At 38.4% G+C, this 5,974-nt stretch overlaps 2 pseudogenes; both read left to right on the top strand.

Moving 5' to 3' along the window:
- The first annotated feature begins 2,139 nt into the window (after nt 1–2,139).
- Nucleotides 2,140–3,274, top strand: LOC127191507 (26S proteasome regulatory subunit 10B-like; annotated as a pseudogene).
- A 93-nt stretch (nt 3,275–3,367) lies between these two features.
- On the top strand, nt 3,368–3,872 carry LOC127191508 (60S ribosomal protein L32-like; annotated as a pseudogene).
- The last annotated feature ends 2,102 nt before the right edge of the window (nt 3,873–5,974 follow it).

Raw genomic sequence — 5,974 nt, 5'->3', positions numbered from 1 at the left:
TAGGCAGGGCCAGCTCTCAGGCTCCCATGTCCCCAGGGCTGGCTCACTTGCTCCTGCGTCATAAGGGTCAACTCTCCTGTTCTTGTGTCCTTAGGGTCAGCTCACCTGTTCTTTTGTCCTCAGGGCCAGATCTCCTGCTCCCGCCTCAGGGCCAGATCTGCTGCTCCCGTTCAATTCACCAGATTGTTGCCGGCCACCAAGGCCTGGATGGCCTCCTGCTTCTGTGGGCACTGGATCTTGTGGGCCATCAAGCAGGTGGCAAGTGGAGGCAGAGCTGGGAATGCACGACAGACACGACAGGCCTCACAGGCCTCCTCTCATGGGCGTGGGCTATGCTCAATGCTGACAGCTGGATCCTGCAGAGGTGGAGACTAGGGGCAGCATCAAGGTGGGGGCCCATAGCAGATGGAGCACATGATGGAACCAGAGACTCGGGAGGTGCAGGTTAAAAGAGCCATAAGTTCTCCGGGACAAGAAACTGAGCTGGGCCAACATCAATGGTTTCTGTGAGCTACATACAGCCTTACAATTTCTTTTCAAAAAGACTATACACCAGTACAATGCCAAAGGTATATAATTTTTACAATGTATTAACAAAAATGTTTCAGTGTTGCTTACAGCAATTGCACATTTCTTTGACTTCAAATATTTGAATTTATATATTTTATTTTTTTATACAAATGTGAGAATTTTACTTTTGGCCTTCATATTATAATTTCTCACTTTGCTTTCATTTAACTTTAAATAGCTTAGCATCCAATGTGGCAAATGCATTTTAGCATTTTTTTCTCTTTGGTGTGAAATGCTAGTGAAAGTTAAAACCATGGAAGCTACTGAATGACAGCATAGGATTGGGGGATCTCTGGGAATATCGGTGTAAAAATTCCAAATTTAGTTGGGTACTTTGAGGATTAAAGAAACTCTTATTAAAGCGGTTTTATTGATTGTGTTTGAGACAATTAAGCAGCAGAATAAAATTAGACAGACTGCTACAAAGCTAGAATTTAAAGGTCAAAGTCAAGGAACAAAACAGTTTCATTTCTATGAATTCTCATTTTCAAAGGCAGGCTGTGAGTCTCCTGAGTGCAAAAGGCAAACCACACAGACAGTGGATTTAATGTGTAATTGATTGCAAAGTTTGCAGGAAAGCATAAATCAAGAGTCTGGCAAAATAATGGTGAAGCCTTAAGAGAGAGGGAGGCTAGGGTTTTGACACGAAAATAATGAAGATAAATCATGATTTGTTAAGTAAATTATGGTACTTTCATTCAAATTACTCATTGTTGCGTCAGTTGTTGTATTCTGAAGTATAACCCTAGTGAGAACGCCCCACGAATCAGCTAGCTTGCAATGTAATTTGTGTTTATTCTTACTTCTAACATAAAAGTAAAGGACAAAGAAATAAACCCATAGTTACTTCCACATAATCTTTAATAAAGGTCTCCAAACACGTGTTACAAAATTATATACTATTGAGCCACCATGTGGGTACTGGGAATTGAAGTCAGGACCTCAGGAAGAGTAGCCAGTGCTTTAAACCACAGAAACTGTTTTACAGAGACAGAAAGAGTGTGGATTCAGATATGTGGGGGAGAGGAATTGGAGGAGTTGGGAGAGGGAGAACTATAACCAGAATGTATTGTATTAAAATATTTCTGATAGAAGAAAATGCTGTTGAGAAAACTGGATTTCTCCATGTAGAAGAATGAAACTGTACCCTGATTTCTACAGCTGCAGAAGAGTTAATTCAGAATTGATCAAAGACATTAATGTAAGGTATAAAACATTGACCTTGAACAGGTAAACTTTGGAAAAACACTTCAGAAATAGGACTTTGCAATGATTGCTTGGACAGTACTCCAACACCATAGAAAGCAAGCAAACAAACAAAAATTGGCAAATAGGATTAAATAAAACTAAAAAGCCAAGGCAATAATCACCATAGAGAAGAGACAATATTCAGAATAGGGAAAAATCTTTGCCCATTCTTCATTGGATAGATTATTATCCAGGATAAAGAAATAAAGTAATCAACAAACAGATGACAAGTAAATAACAAGGCAATGATCCAGACACACACACCTTCAACAGGAAGTGCAAGTGGCAACACACACAAGAAAATGCTTTGTCTGGGCTACCATGGCCATTCCCGGCATCCCCTATGAGCCATTAGTTCTTATCATGGCGGAGCCTAGAGATAAGGCACTTCAGGACAACCCCAAGAAGCTGCCAGAACACAAGGAGATTGAAGGCCATCTTAAGGAGCCAAGGGAACAATTAAAAGAACTTATCAAGAAGTATGAAAAGTCTGAAAATGGTCTGAAGGCACTTCAAAGTGATGGGCAGACTGTGGGTGAAGTGCTTAAACAGTTAACAGAAGATAAATTCATTGTTAAAGCAACAAATGGATAAATGTATATCGTAGGTTGTTGTCAGTAGCTTAATAAAAGTAAGGTCAAACCAAGATCAATAGTTGCTTTGGATGTGACCACACAACAATCATGTATTTGCCAAGAGAGGTGGATCCGTTGGTTTACAACATGTCTCATGAGGACCCTGGAAGTGTTTCTTATTCTGAGATTGGAGGGCTGTCAGAACAGATTCTGGAATTTAAGGAGGTAATAGAATTACCTCTTACAAATCCAGAATTATTCCAGCATGTAGGAATAATGTACTGAAAAGGCTGCTTGATATATGACCACCGGGCACTAGGAAAACTTGCTATAGGGTGTATCTAGTTCTATTGTAGACAAGTACATTGGTGAGAGTGTTCGTTTGATTAGAGAAGTGTTTAACTATGCCAGGGACCATCAGCTATATATCATTTTCATGGATTAGATAGATGGTTATTGGTGGGTGTTTGCTTTCTGAGGGTCCGTCAGCTGACAGAAGGATTCAAAGAACTTTAAATGAAATTATTAAATCAAATGGACAGATTTGATACTCTGCACAGAGTTAAAATGATCATGCCTACAAACAGACCAGATGTACTAAATCCTGCTTTACTGTATCCGGGAAGATTAGATAGAAAAATACATATTGATTTACCCAATGAACAGGCAAGATTAGATATATTGAAAATCCACGAAGGCCCTATTATGAAGCACGTAGATGTTTTAATGGAGCAGACCGGAGAAATGTTTGTATTGAAGCAGGTATGTTTGTAATTCGTGCCAATCATGGTTCTGTAGTTCAGGAAGACTCCATGAAAGCAGCTAGAAAAGTGGCGGATTCCAAGAAGCTAGACTCTAAGCTAGATTACAACCCTGTGTAATTTACTGTAATGTTTTTGGTGCCTGCATGACAGACATTGGCTTAACATAAAAATAAAGTTAAGGAAAGTAATAGAAGTATTGGTGGTGAGGTGGCTGCCATCTCCTTTGCAGCATCATGGCTGCCCTCCGGCCTCTGGTGAAGCCTAAGACCGTTAAAAAGAGGACCAAGAAGTTCATCAGGCACCAGTCAGACCGATATGTCAAAATTAAGCGAAACTATCGGAAACCCAGACAACAGGTTGCGGAGAAGATTCAAGGGCCGGATCCTGATGCCCAGCATTGGTTATGGGAGCAACAAGAAGACCAAGCACATGCTGCCTAGCGGCTTCCGGAAGTTTCTGGTCCACAATTTCAAGGAGCCGGAAGTGCTGCTGATGTGCAACAAATCTTACTGTGCTGAGATTAGTCACAATGTTTCCTCCAAGAACCGAAAAGCCATCGTAGAAAGAGTGGCACAGCTGGCCATCAGAGTCACCAATCCCAACGCCAGGCTGCGCAGTGAAGAAAATGAGTAGATGGCTTCAGTGCGTGTTTTATTTGTGTTTAAATAAAACCACAAAAACTGCCAAAAAAAAAAAAAAAAAAAAAAGAAAGAAAGACGTATTGGTGGTGATCTCATTAAAAGTGAACAGACATGTATGAGCAACATACATGTAATTCAACAAACATGTAATTCAGTACTTCTTTTAAAATTGGTACAAAAGAAAGTGGTATGTTTGCTAATGTTGCATTTTCTGCAGCAGAATTTACAAAAGACGTGTTGAAGCAGTTTATATTTGCTTTGTGAGCCTTTTGTACAACATTCAAAATGGTTTGAGATAATAGAAGAGAGCATTTCTTATGACTTATTTTACATTTTGTTTTCCTCATCCTAAAATATGGACTAAAACCAGTTTTAGTTGTCCTATTAAAAAAAAAAAAGAAAAAGAAAGTGCTCAATGCCCTCAGTAACAAGAGCAAATGTGTAATGTGTACATATATGAAGTTCTCAAAGAACAAATGAATGAACGATATTGAATAGTCAGAATGGCTATAAAATGAGTGATGAGGAGAAAAGGTGCAACACTTACTCACTGCCTATGAAATCCAAACATAAACCATCATAGTCATTGTTAAAGATAATATAAAGGGTTCTCCAAAGACCAAAACCAGAGTTACTATAGGGACAAAATAAAGAAAAATCTAAAGTCGGCATACACACTACCTACTACAAAGGCAAAATAATGAAAACCATGGACAACCCTATTTATTGAGACACACTTTACCTTCCACAATGTAAATCAATGGAAGTATCTGTGAAAAGATGAGAGGGTAAAGAACTAGGACACATGGATGCAATAGTGTACTATAAAATTATAAAGGATACAATTAGATACCATTAAACAAAAAAAGGAGTGGAATTTGAAAACATCATGGCAAGGCAAAACCAAAACACACGAACAAAAACTGGACATAGAAAGGTGAATATAATGTGTCTTTGTGAACATGTTCAAGGCAGTGTAGTGACCTACATGGAAAATCACAATGTGATCACTTAAGTTGTAGAGCTGGTATATGTTGATTGTAATAACTGAATAGATTTTTAAAAATCCAGGCACAGAAAGAAGTACTCATTTTGAAGCTTTAGTTTTTAAAGGAAAGTAACAACTGCTGGTGAGAATGTATAAACATTGGAACACCAGGAAACATTTACAAAACTGTGTGTAGTTGCACACATACCTACAATCTCAGCCACTGGGAACAGGGGATAAAAGAAAGATTATGGGGGTTTGATGGCCATCAATCAGTCTAGGTCCATCTTTAGTTAAATCTTAACTTAAGGGGAAAATACAGAATGATTACACAGGACATGATACATTTTGCTCTGGCTCCATGTGCACCCCGAGCACAGGACCAGCCCACAAGGGTGCATACACCCAAATGGATGCAATGCCCTATAGAAATGGCTGCACACCACCCTGAACCAGACAATCCCTCATCGAGACTCACTTTACAGGTGATTTCAGATTGTGTTAAATTGTCAGTTAAAAATCACACATTTCCTGGGAATTAGAACTCAGACCCTGATACTTTCTCAGTAAATATTCTATTTACTCACTATTTACTAAAGTGGCTATCTAGTCTGTGAAATTATTTTACTTACAGTTTTAAATAGGACATTATTCTATAATCACAGGGGAAAACTTACTACACAGTCTGTGTCTGGTCTTTTGGCCTATGGAAAGGTAACATAGTATCTGCACCTAACCTTCGAATATGTCAGAAAAAATGAGATTCAAAATATAATTGTTGGGAAAAGTAAAAAATATATCTTAGATTTTCTCTAAGATTTATATTGGAAGTTTAGTTTAAAAAATGGCCTGGTGACACACGCCTTTAATCCCAGCACTCAGGAAGCAGAGGCAGGTGGATCACTGTGAGTTCAAGGCCAGCCTGGTCTACAAAGTGAATCCAAGAAAGCCAAGGCTACACAGAGAGACCCTGTCTTGAAAAACCAACCCCCCCCCAAAAAAACAAAAACCAAAAATCCCACAAAAATAAAAACAAAACAAAAACAAACAGGAAGATTTTCACTTTATAAATACTAAATATAAATAAGGTAGATAATTATTTATTTGTGACTGATCTTTTTTACTTATTAAAGTGTTTTAAAGGTATAACATGCTTAACATAACTCTTTTTCACATTCATTGTATTTG

Source organism: Acomys russatus, chromosome 7 (genome assembly GCF_903995435.1).
Source record: "Acomys russatus chromosome 7, mAcoRus1.1, whole genome shotgun sequence".
NCBI classification, from domain to species: Eukaryota; Metazoa; Chordata; class Mammalia; order Rodentia; family Muridae; genus Acomys; species Acomys russatus.
Note: the sequence above shows the minus strand (reverse complement) of the source record. Positions and strands in the feature narration are given on the sequence as shown.